At 42.4% G+C, this 18,374-nt stretch overlaps 1 long non-coding RNA gene across 1 annotated transcript in view; it reads right to left on the reverse strand.

The window, feature by feature from the left end:
• Positions 1 to 18,374, reverse strand: part of LOC125641869 (uncharacterized) — a 206,514-nt gene that overhangs the window by 85,659 nt on the left and 102,481 nt on the right. The window contains exon 2 of the long non-coding RNA XR_007358176.2: positions 8,189 to 8,358. This is a non-coding gene — a long non-coding RNA (uncharacterized LOC125641869). The remainder of the gene's footprint in view (positions 1 to 8,188; positions 8,359 to 18,374) is intronic.

Genomic DNA, 18,374 nt, shown 5'->3' on the forward strand with positions numbered 1-18,374 from the left:
TTCCAGAAGGAATCTGATTAATAAAATTATTCACCAATCATTTATTTTCCCTGATTTATATAATTCTTGAGCCTGTCTCTGACACAGAAAGAGAGGAATGTAAATTACATTGTGTACATCTTCAAAAAAGCCAATGTCCCCACCTACCTCAAAGATCCTACAACCTAAAGGCCAGATCCTGCACTGAGGACGCAGAGGATCAAGGCCTTAGTCAGACAACTCTGACAACATGGGGGAACAGTTCAGGTAGGTGAAGAGAATAATGCCCGAATAATGCAGTGAGCTCTACATAGGTAGACCCCTGCACTCACTACGATCCTCATTAACTTCAATAGCACTACTCACAATGTCTACAATTAAACACACCTGTAAGTCTTTGAAGGTCAGAGTCTATCTCTAACGGGGGAATGGTTGGGCATGAGCAGGTGTGGAGATCAAGGCCCTAATACAGTAATGAGCTCCACATATGCATGGAATTCATTGCCTTCAGTAGGGATCCACATCGTTTATTACTGGGTGAAGCTCATAGTTACTGGAATCAACTTCAAAAGCTTCTCCAAAGAAATGGGTTTCTCAGAGGCATTTGGAGGAAGAGAAAGTGAGCATTTGATGCACGGATGTGGGAGGCTCTTCCAAAGCTTGGGGGATAGCATGATAGAAGGTGTGAAACCAAGAGTAGGAAGAAGAGTCATTTATTTTAGATGCTTGTATTTCAATCCCAACAAAGCTCTTTTAAGTTACCGCTAGTTCCGTGATGAATGATTGCACTTTAAATAGGAAAACAATTGCTAAATATGTATTTAAACCATACTCTGCTTGCCTTATATTTGAAGAGTAAAGGGTTTTTTTATGGATTGAAGAAAGAAATCAAGCATGTTTCTCTTCTTGTTGATCAATACCCTTAATATGCTTATAAATTATTGATATTCTGCTTACAAATTAACTGCCTCTGAAGAGGCATAATTGCACAATACTGTTGAAAGGGAAACGGTTCAAAAAGTGGAAGGTTTCTTTGCTTTTTTAAAAAAGTTTTCTGGTGACTTATGAGGGCAGCTGGGAAGCCACATTGTGTTATTTAATGCAATACATTAACTGTGATTTACTTTTTAATTTTTCTTGCTTCTGTGGCAGCATAAAGGGACCTTGCTATATAACTGCTAATCAGTCAAAGGTCCATACCATGTGGCCTTATCACAAGCCTCCTAGAAATGGGACTTTTTCCAAGATGAAAAAGATTTGGGTAGGAAGAAGAGGGCTGAGCTGACAGAGGAGTCAGTCTATACAGATATAACTGCAGGATTGGTCCATAAAATGTTACAAAATATTCCTAATGCTAATAATGCTGTACTATTATTGTTTCTTCACAGATACCATTGATTAGTGTCATAAAGAGAACATATATTTTGTTTCTACTTAATATCCTGAGCTATTTTCATTTAGTTGCATTTCATTAACTGATTTTTATATTAGATAATAATATACTACAAAGTTTTCTAAAATGCATGTCATTTTTACGTGTCTCGTTTTCAAAATGAAGAGGACTGAGATCACAAATCCGTTTCTAGGGACTGTCAAACCTTTAGTATAGCTCTGCATCTGGATCTTTTAGCTATCTATCTAGCTATCAACCATCAAGTCGTCTTCTGTCTACTTTGATAAACTAGAATTCAATATCCCTAGTCCAAAAAAGATCATCAGTATCAGATTTTAAAGTTCATGAATTCCTCTTAAAATCACCAGACAAAGGGAGCCTACCTATCAGTAAGAGACTGGAGATTTGGAACCCCACATATATGTCCAAGAAGCTCAGTTCCATTCCTGGCCGTGTTACAGGTGATGTGGAATTGCCGTTTGTTTGTACAATGCTGGTCACAGTGCAACCCTAATTTCTGATTGGGACCTCTAGGAACTACGGTAATATAAATAATATTAAGTGAGACAAATTCTGCCCCAATTTATACCCCTTTCAGTTCCATTGTATTGGATTCAATGGGGTAGGACAGAAGGCATGCCTGACATTGTTTTCTAGTGTCTCACCCGGTGATTCTAGTAGTAGCATTCTAGCAGAGGGAGCTGGTGAAGGCATGTGGAGAAACGGACAAGTGAAGGCAGATGAATGGAAGCACAATGATCCTTGGGGCTCCAAGATAGGATTTAAGGAATCCCTAAATAGAAAATGAAAGCTAATGACAACAATAAAAACAATTACACTAAACAACAGACTAAACATTTGAACAAATATTTGCACGACAAAATAGATACTGATGTCTATTATTAGCAGATGGGGACTGTATGTCTCAGGCAACTGCTAAAAAGTATATGTAGCTTTTCACCTCCAAGTCACTGGTTTATATTTGGCTCAGGTTAGTAGTGTTCCAAAGTTATCTGAGTAATACCATTCAGTAATTAATTGTGAAATTAGTTTCTAGTCTTAGTCTGCTTCTCTTGTTTATGTCCGCATTCTCACATTTGGCACCCTGCTGGCACATTTAGCAGAAGGGCCTGACTGTATGTGGATAATGTACTACATTCACCCCTGAAATTTAGCATGCCAAGACTAGGCATGCTGCCAGGCTGTTTTAGGGAAGTATGTACTAGTTCTTTGGATAGATAACTTTAATTTCCAGAGCTGTCAAACCATAGGCATCAATGTCAACTATGGGGGTAGTTTTTGTATTGTGCAATTCTGATCACTAGGCACTGGAAAGAGATACCACTGAAATACTATCCAATGGCAACAATTTTCAATTATTACCATCCTAATTCAAACAAACCACAAAGAATTAACATCCCTTTATCTATAATTTTTCTTTTGTTTATGTCAACTTAGGACAGACCTTGATCAACCTTATTTAACATTCTACAGCCCTTAAAGAACATTTTTTAAAACAGAACATTAGCTTATATCCCAAAACAAATGCTGGCTTTCAGCAGCCTCTTGTGTATTCTAGTAAAATAGCAGGAAGAACAACCTGGAATTAGACTGCTTAAATTTTCCATCTCCAATTTGATCACAATCCTCATTATCACCAATGTAAATAGCATGTTACATGAGCCATAGAATTTTATGACTGCATACATCTTCTAGATGGGGCAGAATAAAAGATTTCCAAGGCAGCTGGGAAGTACAGACAGAAATTGTAGCAGTTGTGTGGGTGGTAAGAACGGAGCAGACCTTTATAGAATTAAAACTCAAGGTTGCATCTACAATAGACTTTTCAGCCATAGCTGAGAGTAGATTTAAATTGTCGGTTGCCCCTAACCTTGTTAGAGACTCATGCTGTCGAGTGGCTGAAGGAATGGAGGGTGAAAGGGTCCTAGTGCATTCTCCTGAAAGAAAAGAAAAAGGTGTCTGAGCTAGAGAAAAAATACAGGAAAACTGCAGGTTTTTTTTTAGAAAGGTGTAGTTTGCAAGAGATGAATTTACTTCATCTAAATTATCCTTAATGAGAAGCTAACATGGTAGCTTATGAGTTTAACAAATTATCCAAAAAATTCAAGAGGGAGCTGAATTTCAGATGGATAGGGAAATGTCTCCTTGCAATCCTATCCAACATTGGGGAGGGAGAGGGGATGGTGCTCTCTCATAGCTCAGTCAATTTAATCAACCCTGATTACCTAATGGGATTCTCCATAGCACCCTGTGGTCCTAGAGCTACATGAAACTCTTCTGGGCATCTTCTGAGACTCTTGTGAAACAGAAGGATGTGATTGGCGCTGTGCTTGCTGTGGTCACAGGAGGGTTCCTCACACTGTTCCGCAAGTTGATGTGGGAGCACTAAGCAAACAGAATGGAGTTATGAGGATCCCTCCTTAATTCTGCATCTCAGTAGCTGTAGAAAAGAAAGTGGAAGAAAAGAAATGCCAACATTCCTGCCTATCAACTAGGATGGGGGTAAGCAGCAAAGCGGGAAGGAGAGAGAGAGAAAAAAATAGATGGTGTTGAATGGATAACACAAAATAATCATGATGTGGTGTCCAAATATTTGCAACATTTGCATCATGGTGTTACATCAACACATGGTGCAGTCATGTTGAGCATCACAAAACAATGCCAGGGCATCACTTCATGATTAATTCATGGCTCTCTGTGACTCCATTCGTTGATGAAGTGGCTGTACAGCTCTGTAAGGCTGATTGCCACTGCCCAAATCTTCACTCAGCAATGACATTGAACTGAAATCTTCTGGAATTTTGAAAAATGTTGGTATATTATTTTAAGAGCATGTTTAATACAGCTGTACGCCTGATATTTTGGGTTTTGAAAAAAATGGAAATACATAACCGTCATAAGAAAGGCTCTTCTCACAGTATTTTCAAGTTGGACAAAATCAAGTCATTTTGCAAACCCTACTCTAAGGCTTTATACTTACCCCATTTACATGGTGTTTAACCACCTCTGGGGTATCTAAATACCCCATCACCCAACAGGTTTGAATAATTTTTTGGGTGCTTATCCTATTGAAATTGGATGCCAAATCTGTGGAGAATCACTTATTACTAACTAGAGCTTGGTGAATAGTTTGACTTTTTGGTTCAGTTGCCAAACCGAAGAATTGAAAAAAATATTCATTTTGGGTTGAACAGAACGTTTTGTTTGTCCTGAAACTAAATGTTTTGTTTCATATCCAGGTGTTTTTTACCCTTTTGTTTTGTTTTGATTGTTTAGATAGAGCTAAACTTTGAAATAAAACATTGTTTCGGAATGAAAAGCTGAAACATTTCATTTCCAAAAAAGTCAAAACATTTTGTTTTGACATTTTCAAATTCTACCCCTCCTCTTTTCTTCACCTGAAAACTATTTGCCAAATTTTACCTAAATTCATGAACAGTGTCAGTCAACATGAAACTGCATTTTTCAATGCAAAAACTATTGGCCAAAAAAAATGTCACCCAGATCCACTTATTACTAAAGAACCTCCTGGTCCCAAGTTATAGGCTTGAAATAGCTGTGCTTGTAGGTATGCTGATTCATTGGAATAGCCACATAGCTGTACATATATATACAACACAGTGTTATTTCTACACATTTCTCATTTGAATGCAACACCCTTATTTTGCCCTGTACAGAGCAGTTATTCATTTCCAAATAGAAGCCTACATTTTCTTGAATTCATAAACTATAAACTATATTAAATAAACTGCAAACTGACTGATGATGAGTGCTGCTCTTATAGGCTAATTTCTCTTCTAAACTGTGCTATGAACATTCTAGCTAATGGGCTGGTGACAAGACTAAACAGGGATAATAGCAGACTTAATAAAGAAAGACAAATGGGATTCATTAAAAACTGGCATTCAGCAGATAATCTTTGGAGAGTTCTCACCTCAATCTACATGACCCCATCAAAAATAGAAGTCTTATGCTGTTTTTATCAGTGGATGTTGAGCCAGTCCAATTGAAATCCATAGCTGAGATATTAAATACATTTGACTTTGGGCTGGAGATTCTCTGTTTCTAAGATATGTCCTCCTTGGGGAAGGGGGTGGGGGGGTTCCGAGCTATTCACAAGGTTAAAAACATACCCACTATTGCTATTATTTTTCCAATTTGTATTGTTTGTACTTCAACCTCTTATATATAGCATAAGAAAACATCCCCAAATTAAAGGCTCTTGGCTAATAACACTCAGTAAAGTCTTTGCACCTTATGTGTAGAACATGTAATGCACTGCTTAATCTGCTGAGGCCCAATGCTGGGGAAAAGAATGACAATGAGAGAGAGAGAGAGAGAGAGAGAGAAGAAATCTAACAATTAGATCCCCAGGCTTTGGCAGGTTCAGTGTTTAGAATTCAAATCCAAATTCAGATCCAAATTTTACAGACAGCCTTTATATCTATAATACACCAAGTTAAAACCATAATTCAAACACCTTCATAATTTGGGGTGTTAAATCCAGATTTAGCTCTGAATTCTCTGGCCCCACCTCTAATAATAATGCAAGGAACTTAAAACAATGTACGTAGGTGAATCAGTTTTCTCTAATAGCTTTCTTTTATCATGTTAAAAGGTAAGATATTACCAGTTTGAGCAGGTATTTCCCTAGCCCCTATAACAGAATACATCTCAAAGCAGTAACATTTGACCTACAGGTGAAATGCTGTTGTCTAACTGCACTACTATAACACAGAGGCTTCCATGTTCTGGTTGGCCATTCTCTTAGATTACACATTTGGTCCAAGCACTGGGGAAATCAGTATACTGCTTCTGTTCTAACTTCTCTCTCTCCTTTTGTGCTGGTCAGTTTCAGGATTCTGTCTCTATACCTGAAATCCATGACAGAAATGACTACCTTACTGGTTTGCTAAGGGCCAAATCCAGGATCCACTGAAGCCAACAGAAGGACCACCATTGTCGTCAGTGGATTTCACATCAGGACCCAAAACCTGTACTCATTCTCTGTTTTGGTAGCCTTCTCTTATTGTAGGCACTCCTCGTTTCTCTGACACTGTAGCGTTTGTTCAGAAAAGGATTCCCCTTCTTCTCATTCCTTCCCTGATAGGGAGCCTAAGATTCTGAGTTTATTTGCTCTCATCTGGCTAGCTAATACCTTGTTCTGCAGTAGCTTATGTACTGCCACCACCACATCCAATCTGTGGGAAGTCACATGGTTTTCTCATTATGTTCTTCAAGCTTTGTTCTGAGCAGGACACATTTTGTTTTGAAGTATACAAATATGTTTCAGCTGGCTGCACCTTCTTCAGCATGTGGCCATACATAGTGCCTAAATTTGCTAAGGCAGTTTGAACATAGTCTGATTGCTAATTAATGTCCTTTAATAATTCTGACCTTTCAAACTTGTCTTCTAGCATTGCTATTATAGAGGCCTGCTGTGTGTATGCTTACTTCTGATAGGGTTTATCTCGCCTGTGACTCTTCTATTATCACTGGACCTCCAGCCAGCATAAGCATTGCTCTTTGGATTGGAAATAGTCCTGGCTGGCATTTTAGAGTTGCTTTTAGGCATTTTTGCTAGCTTGGTTTTAAATCTCAGCCATCACAGTTTACCCTTGTAAAGAAAATAGTGATGGTGATGGGTGGTTTGTTAATAAGTGGGAATGACCAAAAAAGCTTTAAGAGTGCTGCAAGTTTAGCTGCTCTGTGTTCATTTGGCTCCCCTGCAAGCCCCATCCATATAATGTGAAGCCTTTTCCTGATAAGAGTATGTCTACACTGGAACTGGAAGCATGCCTCCCAACCTGGCTAGACAGATTCACACTAGTAGGCTCCAGCTAGTGCATGAAAAATAGTGTGAATGTTGCAGCTTGGGCTCTCAAGCCTAGGAGGCCAGGTGGGTTTGAAAGCCCGAGCCACAACATTCACACTATTCACGACATCTGGGCTGGGGGTGTGGGCTCTGGGGTGGGGCTGGGGATGAGGGGTTAAGGCTGCAGGAAGGGGCTCTGGGTTTGGGGAGGGTCAGGGATGGGGCAGGGGATTGGGCCGTGGGGTTGGGGCATGGGCTTATCTCTGGCAGCTCCTGGTCAGCAGCACTGCGGAGGGTGCTAAGGCAGGCTTCCTGCCTCTTCTGGCACCGCAGACCACGCTGCACCCCAGAAGCGGCCAGCAGCAGGTCCGGCTCCTAGGTGGAGGTGCGGAAGCAGCTCTGTGTGGCTCTCACTCACAGGCACCACCCCCTCCAGCTCCCATTCGCCTGTTTCTGGCCAATGGGAGTTTGGAGCCAGTACTCGGAGCAGGAGCAGCGCGTGGAGCCCCATGGCTCCCTGCCTAGGAGCCAGACCTGCTGTTGGCCACTTCCGGGGCACAGCATGGTGTCAGAACAGGTAGGAACTAGCCTGCCTTAGCCGGGCAGCACTGCCGATGGGACTTTTAATGGCCTGGTTGGTGGTGCTGACCAGAGCCACTGCGACCCAGCGCCTTCCATTCCACAACCCAGTTCTGGGTCATGACCTATGGTTTGAAAACCACTGATCTAGTCCAGTCCCCGGAACTCAAGGCAGGACTACATAATAACTGGAGCATTCCTGACAGGCAGTTGTCTAACCTGTTCTTAAAAGCCTCCAATGTATGGACCTATCATCTCAGTCCTAAATATAATCCTTCCACGTCAAGCTTGAGGCACCAAGCTGCTGGCCATACACAGCTATTCTTTGCATTTAGGTCTTGGATCTCCGAGGCTATTAAGCCAACACCTTTCACAAATACTACAAATGCAATAACACTTACACAAGGTTTGTCAGTTGAGCTTAAAACTTGAAGTTGAGTCAGTTGAGAGGCTTGGTATGGCAGCTAGTATTCTCTATTTTTATCCTCCATCAGTCATCAGGATCCCCAATAATATCCTTGGCTGGATCAATATAGTGGTGTTTCTGGTTTCATGGTTAATTCAGAAAGTGCTGCAAAGGAATAAAAATAGGTGTGAAGCCTAACAATGCTATGATCTTACACTGGAGAAAAGATAGCATGTTCACAAACCAATGTAACTCCTCAACACTTTAAGAACAGGGAATAGGACAGTAGTCTGTCTAGGTTGGTTCTCATATGGCCCTCATTACTATAGTATCTGAGCATCTCGAAAATATTCATGGATTTATCTTCACTTCTATTTCACAGATGGGGGAAAACTAAGGAGAAAAATTAAGTGATTTACCAAGACTTCCAAGGGAACGTATGTCAGAACTAGGACAGGAATACAGGAACCCCTAATTATCAGTCGTAGGCTTTGTCCAGTAGACCATGCAGCCTCTCATGCCATCAAATTGCCCCATTTTGGGGCAGACAACACATTGACTGGTCAGCAGAACAACTGACTCTGCCACTGATGGCTTTATGCCTGCCATATGCTTCCTCCCAGTTGGCTTCCTGTGGCAATCAGGCAGCACTGCACTTCACAGCCACAAACAGATTTGGGGTCTTCTCAAAAAAGGAGGAACTTGTGGCTTCAGTTTTCACACAGCCTAATGGCTAGCCCTGGGAGGCTGCCCTGGGGACTGAGAATAACTTTATCTTTAGGAAAAAAATAGTGACACACCTTCAACCCCAGTGATGGCTTTACATTGATGTATATCAATTCATGTTGTTAAGGTGATACATACGGGAGAGGGATAGAAACTTGTTTGTAACAAAATGAAAGCTGAGAATCTCCTTTACATTTGTGGGCCCTCCAAAACTAGGCTTTAAGGGCTTGATAGTCCCCAAAATCCAGGTCTTATGAACCTAAGATTCATCGTTTCCTGTTATGCACTTAGATGAACAAAAGGGGCCTTAAATTATTTTGCTTGTCATGGCACCAAAGTTTCATGTATCATCTGAGATTTTTTTTTTTTGCAACTGTAACAATGCTGCACCTGTACAGTAAAGTGGCAAACAGAATAAAGCCAAGTGCCAGAAAGCAGCTATAACCATATAAACATGAAAACTGATAGGATATATCAGTGTTTCTCAAACTAGGGACGACACTTGTTCAGGGAAAGGGCGGGCCGGGCTGGTTTGTTTACCTGCCGCATCCACAGGTTTGGCCAATCACGGCTCCCACTGGCCGTGGTTCACCGCTCCAGGCCAATGGGGGCTGCGGGAAGCAGCACGGGCCAAGGGATGTGCTGGCCACCCGTCCCGCAGCCCCCATTGGCCTGGAGCGGTGAACCGCGGTCAGTGGGAGCCATGATTGTCCGAACCTGTGGACGCGGCAGGTAAACAAACTGGCCCAGCCTGCCAAGGGCTTTCCCTGAACAAGTGGCACCCCTAGTTTGAGAACCACTGGGCTATATGGATAAAAAGAGAAACATCCCAATATATAGCTTTCAGCCACTATAAATGACAGAAGAGGTGTACAAGACCTCCATTCTGTGTGCAGGTTTTACCAACACATTATCAAAGCTTAAAGAACAGTTAATAGTCTTGCTTCACTCCCAAAGTGTCTCCATGGCTTTATCACTGACAGTGGACCCAGTGATATAAAAACAATGTGAGGGAGAAAATGAACACATATGCATGAACTGCACCTTGCTTGAACTAGCTTACACAGTATATGATTGTCTTAAGGAGCGCCACTTTACTAACATCCTGTGTTAGAGATGCAAAACGTCTGCACCAATTAAAGTCACTAAATGAAAGGCTGTAGAATGCATATAGGAAAAAAATCTAGTCGAACACAAATTGAGATACGAAATGCCAGACTGAGAGAGACTTCTCCCTGTGTGATTCAAGGCCATATACATGTACACTGGGGCATGCACAACAGGAAAAGCAGAGACGTTGCTATAACATCTAACCATTGTGTATGTTTGGAATTTTGTTGGGCACTTGTGGCAAGTTTAGGAACCATGGAAAGAGGCCACATCAGACAACAGAAAAAAAAAGCAAAACAAAAAACAAGCAAAACCAGGCCTATCAGTCTTTTGACAAATACCTGCAGACAGGACATTAAAAAAGATGAATTTCGGCCCTGAGATTGGTGGATGTTTTATAGTATGTGCTACGTTTGACAATGAAAAAAGCACATCTGTCATACAAAAGACCCATGACTGCTGCATGTTAGAATAAACCTCAGAGCAACTGAAGTGGCTAACAGCTCATTTCCTTCTAATTCCCATTAAACAATATAGTAGATGACTATTGTGGTGCCCTAGCATGTGTGTGTGTGTGTGTGTGTGTGTGTGTGAGAGAGAGAGAGATGGCAGAAACCACTGTCATGTAGGGACATTGCCACTGTACATTCATAGTGTGTGACACTAATTAGTGGGGGTTAACATGTGTGTGTGCTCAGCACCTAAGAGGTTCTCTTCCATGTTTCAGACAAGGCAAGGAGTTTGCATCTCTGTGGTATAAATCTGGGAATTCATTCAAAGGTTCAGGCTGGATAATTCTATAAGGCAGAGTAGCTGTGAGATTCAGATGACCGGAAGAGAAGACTTGGACATGTGGCCTGTCCTGATTATATTGTATCTGCTGCAGTTTCTCCAGCCTATAGCTGGAATGCAGTAGGGAATGTTCGTAAGCAACAAACAGTTGTAAGCAAAACCACAATGTGGAGAATGACTGATAGATATTCTTTGCAGTAAAGAGGGAGAATCTTCCTTGCTGCTCCAGTGACTGCTGAAATAGAGCCAGATCCAGCAAACACATGCACCCATGAGCAGTGCATTGAGTTCAGTGGGACTATTCATGTGAGTAGTTACATGCAAAACTGTTTGAAGGAAGGCCCATAGTTTCTGATGATGTTTGTGATGTTAGATGTATAGAATCCATTCAGAATAAAAGGCTACATTGTAGTGAAAAAATCCAATCTGGCCATAAATCTTGTAGCATCTCTGATCTGCCCTGACCTTCTGGCTTGGTAATCTAGTGCCCACATATTGCAATGACTGGGAACAGTTAATTAACTACCGGTTTGTTACAACACGTCTCTCTTTTTAGGGAAAGAAAGAATAATTATGAATGTGAGGGAATACAATACAGTATAACTGACATGAAGTTATCAAAGCCTGAGGAGCTAATTTTTTTGTATCCCTGTAAATCATGAAGCAACTGACCAAATGCACTCTAACATCCTCCATTATTGTATTGCAACATTACAGGGCAAATGGGCCTTCCCCTTTGCCCATAATGTCTCATTGCAGATCTCATTGTATCAGACATTCCTTGCTAGATATTATTGCATCCTTCAAATAATAATGACTGGCATCAGAGTCCTATATGTTTCTTCTATGACTAAGTTCTAGTATCTTTCTTAGTTCTAGTATCTTTCCACCCTCAATTTTCCACCCTCAGATCATCCGTTGATTTAAATTGAGCCCATCTTAGGCTGTCTGTCTTGAAGAGTTCAGGGAGGATTATTTTGAAAGAAACAGGATCCTGCCGGTTAGGTGGGTTTGTTCAAGCTTTCACAGCTCTGCTTCTCACATTTGCAGAAGCACAGCACACATTGTGCAGCTCTAACACCACTGAGTACTGCTGATATCTGGTAGTGCCCCCAGTACTTAAAAGCTTTGATTACTGTCTCTGACAGCCACTGAATGATTTTTTTTGAGGGGTGGGGGGGAGAGAAAGGGAAGATGTGAGCTGTCCTTTGACATTTTATGTATGAATCTCACTGTGTTAACCTTTAGAGATAATTTTCTCTGCAGGTGTTGGATATTTCTAGCAAGCATTTTAACAGCGAAGTATCAGTTAATGTTCCTGATAAAAGTAATTTGTTTCAAAAGTTGGGGTGGAGAGAGAACCCCAGTAAAACCAAGACAAATTAGCATCATGATTTTAGATGTAAAGAAAACACATTATTCTTGTACCAATCCTATTATCGTGCAGGCATTTTCTAGTCTATTTTAGAGTACCTCTGCCTGTCCTGATTTTTTCTGCTGCTAAGTATTCAAGATGCCCTTCCCCCAGCATTTACAATAGGAAGTTGTTAGTATTTTCCATTCCATGGTCTATCAGATAGTCCAAAGTGAACATTGTTTTTCAGGGCTTTATTTTTTAATTCATTTTGACTACAATTCATTTGACTCTTTTGTGAATTATAGCATTGCAAGGAAAAGATTAAATTGACCTATTTTAGTGTGTACTTTCTGTGACTTTGCACCCCACAAGGCTTTATGGAAATATGCTTATGAATGTATATATAACATAACTGGAATACATTTTATGCTACATATGCCAAGTAACATATCTCTGTATATACTGAATCTATTCATTCTATTTGTATGCATGTATCATTTTTGTATTCAAAGTTATGAATACTGGCTGTGTACTGGTTTGATTTTAAGTAGCCTTAGTAAGGCATTTGGGCAGCTTCTTTAGAAAGGAATTGCAAGTTAAGTGCCCAATCAAGAAACACTTAATGGACAATGGAGATTGGAAGGCTCCAAACCACATAAGAAGTCTACCTGAGGACATTCAAGGTAGCATGTGAACCATGGCTGCAACCCATAAGTTCTGAGTCATGCATGGACATGTGACTCGCACATGTGACTCCAAAACTCCATCTTGTAGCTGGGATTCTACACAGGGAGAGAGGGAGGGGTGTCCACCCACAAGAGAAAGTCTATTTAAACCTCTAGGAGACCCCTCCATTTTGTCTTCAGCTGGCTCAAGAGATAGCCTCTCCACCCCCAAAGGATACCTAAAAGAAACTGGAACAAAGGACAGTAACCACGGGGGTCTGAGTGATTGCTGGACCCAAACTAGAAGGAGACTAGTCTGTAAAAGGAAGCTTACTGGAACACCTCTGAGGGTGAGGTTTTATCTGTATTCAGTTTTCTTACTGTATTAGGCATAGACTTGTGTGTTCTATTTTATTTTGCTTGGTAATTCACTTTGTTCTTTTTGTTACTATTTGGAACCACTTAAATCCTACTTTCTGTATTTAATAAAATCACTTTTTACTTATTATTTAACCCAGAGTATGCATTAATACCTGGGGGAGGGTCAAACAGCTGTGCATATTTCTCTATCAGTGTTATAGAGGGTGAACAATTTATGAGTTTACCTTGTATAAGTTTTATACAGGCTAAAATGGATTTATTTGGGGTTTGGACCCCATTGGGAGTTGGGCATCTGAGTGTCAAAGATAGGAACACTTCTTAAGCTGCTTTCAGTTAACCTTGCAGTTTATGGGAGATGGTTCAGACCTGGGTCTGTGTTTGTGGCCGGCAATCGTGTCTGGCACAACCAGCCAGGTTTCTGGAGTCCCAAGCTGGCAGGGGCGGAAGTAGTCTTGGCACATCAGTTGGCAGCCACAAGGGTTTCTGTGATCCAACCCGTCACACTTTCTTTTATTTTATTTTTAGAATTCTTCAACTTAAAATGGCTTTTTAAAAAAAAACAAAAAAAGTAAAGTTGACCAGACAGGCTTTAAGAACTTTGGATTAATAAAGTATTGTTAGAGACCAATGTATTCTATTTCCTTGATCTTGTGCTGCAGTTTGGGACAGGAGGGGCAATGCCCTCCATGTCCCCAACTGTGCCCACCATGGGCTCAGGGCTTCTGTCCCACAGGGAGCATCAGGGCTCGGGCTCCAGGATTCAGCCCCATGTGGGGCACCGGGCATCGGGGCTTCAGCCCCGTACCTCCCCGGCTTCAGCCCTGCGGGCGGTGCCGGGGATCGGGGCTTCAGCCACGGGGCCCTGTGGCCCCCTTGAAAGTGCTTGCAACCCCCGGGAGCTGCAGACCCCCGGCTGAGAACAGCTGTGTTACATTATATGAATTCTGGATTGAACACATAGGATATTTTTTCAGTCTGCCCAATTATTCTGTGTTCTTTCTCTATCCAGTACTGATGGGCTGTTTGCTCCAACCGCTTTCATCCCTCTATCTCAGCCTCTTCACCTCAGCCTCATTCCACAACTGTCCCTGCTATCTTTCCCATTCTCACCTGTTCTGTTCCTCTCAACCCTCTCCATTCCTTTTTCTGTTTAGCTTTTCCCCTCCTAATTAAGCTCCTTACTCTCAAAAATTATGGAACTAACATGTTTGCTGCCATCACATTGATCACTTGGCTTCTTTCCCCTACCATGTCTGTTTTGTCTATTTAGATTGTAAGCTCTTCAGGGCAGGAACTGTCTTAGTCTGTGTCTTGTACAGTGCCCCGCAAGTTGGGCCCTGATCCTGGCTGGGCAAGGAACTACTGTAATAAACATGATTAATAATATTCCAGACATTTTAACAAGTCCTGTAGGTATATTTGTTCTCTGGTATCTTGGAAATCTGACAGTATCGCTTTAAGAATTTGGAGCTCCTGCAATGCCACTGTACCATGTTTTATTTTGTTTTACAATGGATCCATTTCATACTCTGATGCAGCTGGCTGAACCTACTGTACTCCGTTTTTCTTCATTAGTTTTCACTCATTATTTCCTGCGCATCTCTGAAAGCCAGGGAGGTACAACACTGCAGTATACAGCCTGTCCTGACAGTGGTGTTTCAGTGCTATCAGCCAAAAAGCTGTACCAGTACAAAGCCAACCAAATAGGAGAAATCCAAAATGATCTGCAAAGGAGAATGCCTAGCTTAGCTGCTGTTGCTAAAATGGCTGCTACTTCTGCGAAAGTGGCCCTAGAAGGTGAAGTGATGGCCTGGACCCTCACAAACTGAAGGGAAGATGTGTACAGAGAGAAAGGCAGCCAAGGAACTCATTAAGCCAGATGGTCATTGGCACTGTAGAGGCAGCTAACTGTAGCTCAGCTACTGGAGTTATGAGACACAGAGGCCTCTTTCCTCAGCCCATACTCCTGGGGCACCTGCTCCCTTTCTTTGCTCTGAGTGCACTTCTTTGGTTCATCTCTTCCCTTTCCCCCCCATCTCCACTCTCCATTTTGAATATACCAGAGTATTTTTGATAGGAGAGAATTGTCTGATAGTTATCTCTGACTCTGAGGCCTGCAGGTGCTGATGGTTTCAATATACAATTCCTGAAACCCGTGGACCTGTAGGAGTTTATAGGAACAGATTGAAGACCAGTTTTTCTGTAGGTTATTTATATTATTGTAAGCTTCTTAAGAGGAAAGCTTTAACAGAACTCTAGATAACAAGAAAATGGGTTTTAAAACCTCCAGTAACTCTTATTTTTTGTAACTTGTTCTTGAACCAAAAATGTGAGCCTGGGGAAAGTCCCTGACAGGTACTTCCATGAGGGTGAGAGGTCAGTGAATTATTCTCCTGTATCCCATGAAACTGGGGAAAGGAGCAGGCAGAATGTCTGAAGTTTCTTTTGTGACATACTGCAACAGACTGAAAAACTTAAGGGGGAAAATCAAGGAAATTTGGCACCTAGGAACTGAATATAAAAAAGTCCATATTTTTTCTGTGTAAGGCAAGGGTTTTCAACCTTTTTCTCTCTGACGCCCTGCTCGACATACTATAAAAACTTGAGGGCCCAGCTGGGCAGGGGTGGGGCAGGGTGGGGAAAGGACTTCAGGGCAGGGGCCTTGGGCATAGGCGTAGTTTGACTTCTATTCGGGGGTGGGGTCAGCAGGATTTGAGCCACCTCCACATGGTGGGGTCCAGGGAGGGAGTTTATATATTTAAATTATAACTCAAAAGCTGGCGGGGGGAGGGCTTAGCTCAGAAAGTTTGAAAACAGCTTAGGGTATAGGGAGGGGGTAGCTAGGGGCTGTGTACACACATGGAATGGCTGTGGGTGCAGAGAGGGGGCTGGCTAAGGGCTGTGTGGGCAGGGGGTAGCTCAGGGTGCAAGGAGGACGTAGCTCAGGGTCTAGGGAGAGGGATATTAGGGGCTGAGTGCTCTGAGGACTCCCCTGCGGTCCCTGTTCCCAGAGGGGTCTTTCAGCCACAGAGCCGGGTCTCCCCATCTGGGGGGCTCTTACCAGCTGCCTCTTGGGGACCAAAGGGGGCTGGGAGCTGAGAAGCAGCTTCAACCTGGGGCATGAGCAGGAGAGAAAGGAACACTGAGGCTGCCTGCTTCATGACACCAGTCAGAGCAGCAGCTGTCCCACACTGCCCAGCTCCGGCTTCCCACCTCCAACCTGGCCAGGGAGTGGGGAGAAGAGATGGGGGAGGTCTGGAGCTGCCCCAGGGACTGCCTTGATATTGCGCTGCAGATTGGGGCAGGAATGGCAATGGCCTCTGTGTCCCCAACTCTGCCCACCCTGGGCTCAGGGCTTCTGCCCAGCAGGGAGCATCAGGGCTCGGGACTCCGGGATTAAGCCTAGAACCTCCCAGCTTGAGCACCGTGGGGGGTGCCAGGATCAGGGCTTCAGCCCCATGCCTCCCTCAGCTTCAGCCCCGCAGGGGGCGCTGGGGATCGGGCTTTATCCCTGTGCCTCCCTCAGCTTCAGCCCCGCGGGCGGTGCCGGGGATCGGGCTTCAGCCGCGGGGCCCTGTGGCCCCCTTGAAAGGGCTCATGGACTTCCGGTTGAGAACCACTGGTGTAAGGTACCCAGAACACTGTAGCATTCTCTATATTTTAATAGATAGACATTTTCTATATACTGTACATTACTGGGCACCTTAGAACATGCTGCACTTAGGAAAGAAATCACCACGAACCTCATATTATACTTGTGTCCCTTTTATGGCTGATAAAAGCTAAGGAATCCAGATCCAGGTTAGCACTTCCCAGACCATCAGCATTACTAATAAGCAGCAATGCAGAGGGAGAAGGGTTTGGACATGGAAAAGAATGGACAGTCTTGAGTGCTGTCCGTTTTCTTCAGTAATGGAAATACAATTAGGAAAAAGTCAAATCCAAATGTAATACTTATAAACCTCTAGACATTGTAATGGGGGAAGGAGTGGTAGAGAATTTTAACATGAGGTTGTTCCCTAATATTCACACCAGTAGTTAATTTACACTAGTAGAGAGACACCAGAAGTAAATCCATTGGAAATCAGTGGAGTTACACATCAAAGTCAATGGTGCAAAACTGTGAACATGGGAGCAGAATCAGTCCCTAAACATACAGATTCATAGATTTTAAGGCCAGAAGAGACCCTTTAAAATAATATAGCAGAAAAGTAAATGAAACCTCCCTTTAAAGTATCCAGCTAAATTACATATGCAGTTGTATTGGCGTGGAGGAGTGTGCACAAGGATTTTTGCACAAGGGTGTTTGCTGGGTTTGGGGACATGGCTAAACACAATTAGGCCCAGACAACACTAATATTGAATTATGCTTTTACCATCTTGGGGGAATTGTGTCATCACCTGTTTCCCAATACATTAGTAAACAGGTCCAACTGCAAGACTGGGAGCATACTGTCTAAGTTAAAGAAGTTATACTCAAACTAAAGCTCTCTGCCACCATCAGGAGACTGTTCATCAGAGGGAGACCCCAGAGCCAACAAAAGAGTTCTCTCCTTTCCAGTCAAGGTACAAAAACATCAACATAGGCAATGTTGTATGGGAAAGATCAGGGCCAGCCTTCATGATTGGGGAGGTAAGGCAGGGAGAGAGGAAATCAAGCTGTGAGTTGCCTTTCTCTTTTCATAGTTTTCCTCATATCTACCATAAATTTCCCTTGCTCCAGATTAAGACCATTACTTCTTAGTCCTACCTTCAGTGAAGATGGAGAACAACTGATTATCTTCTTTATAACAGCCCTTAAGATATCTGAAGACTGCTATCAAATTGCCTTCAGTCTTCTTTTCTCAAGACTAAAACATGACCAGTTTTTTTTAATCTTTCCCCATAGGTTTAGAAAATGTGACCAGTCATAATTTTTGTTGCTCTCCATCTTTCCTAAAGTGTGGATCCAGAATTGGACACAATACTCCAGCTGAGGCCAAGTATTCACCATTGCCAAGTAGAGTACCGATACCTCCCATGTCTTACATACAAAACACCTATAAATACACTCCAAAAGATATTAGTCTTTTTCACAAACTGCATCGTCACATAGTTGACTCAGTCAATCTGTGATCTACTATAAACCCCAGATCAGCAATACTACCATC

This window comes from Caretta caretta, chromosome 8 (genome assembly GCF_965140235.1).
Source record: "Caretta caretta isolate rCarCar2 chromosome 8, rCarCar1.hap1, whole genome shotgun sequence".
Classification (NCBI taxonomy): Eukaryota; Metazoa; Chordata; order Testudines; family Cheloniidae; genus Caretta; species Caretta caretta.